Source organism: Anneissia japonica, unplaced genomic scaffold (assembly GCF_011630105.1).
Source record: "Anneissia japonica isolate Jap-2015-1 unplaced genomic scaffold, ASM1163010v1 scaffold287896_len759773_cov187, whole genome shotgun sequence".
NCBI lineage: Eukaryota > Metazoa > Echinodermata > Crinoidea > Comatulida > Comatulidae > Anneissia > Anneissia japonica.
The window spans coordinates 705,788-706,282 of record NW_022739421.1 but is presented as its reverse complement, the minus strand read 5'-3'; the positions used below and the strand labels follow the sequence as shown (position 1 = coordinate 706,282).

Below are 495 nucleotides of genomic sequence, written 5' to 3'. Positions count from 1 at the left end.
ATGAAACGCCAACAAATTTCTCATGATCTTTTATCAGGGATCTACTTAATATCCAGGACAACTTAGGCCTAATTATAGCTTACTAAGCTTTAACTATATATACTATATTATGATCAACAAATCACAACTTTTTTTTTCGCATTTAGCACAATTTTCTTCACTTTTTATTATTAATATTAATATCAATTATTACTATTGTCATCATCATCATTGTTATTATTATTATTACTATTAGTAGTAGTATTATTAAACAAAACATTTAAAGAAACTTGCAAAAGGATAAAAACGAAATTGAACCACAGTATCGCATTTCTATCTTAAAAGAACTGGCCTGAGATTTATGGATTTAAGATTTTTTTAATTCACGCTTAGGCCTATGTGTTCTATTATGCCTATGTATAACGTGTACTGATGCATATTTACATGTTTAGAAGTATTCATTTTGAGTGATCCCAGGAAAGAATTTGTATTGGCTCAAGAATAAGCTTTAAAATT

At 27.3% G+C, this 495-nt stretch overlaps 1 long non-coding RNA gene across 1 annotated transcript in view; it reads right to left on the bottom strand.

Moving 5' to 3' along the window:
• Positions 1–495, bottom strand: part of LOC117117901 — a 3,750-nt gene that overhangs the window by 2,692 nt on the left and 563 nt on the right. The window lies entirely within an intron of this gene.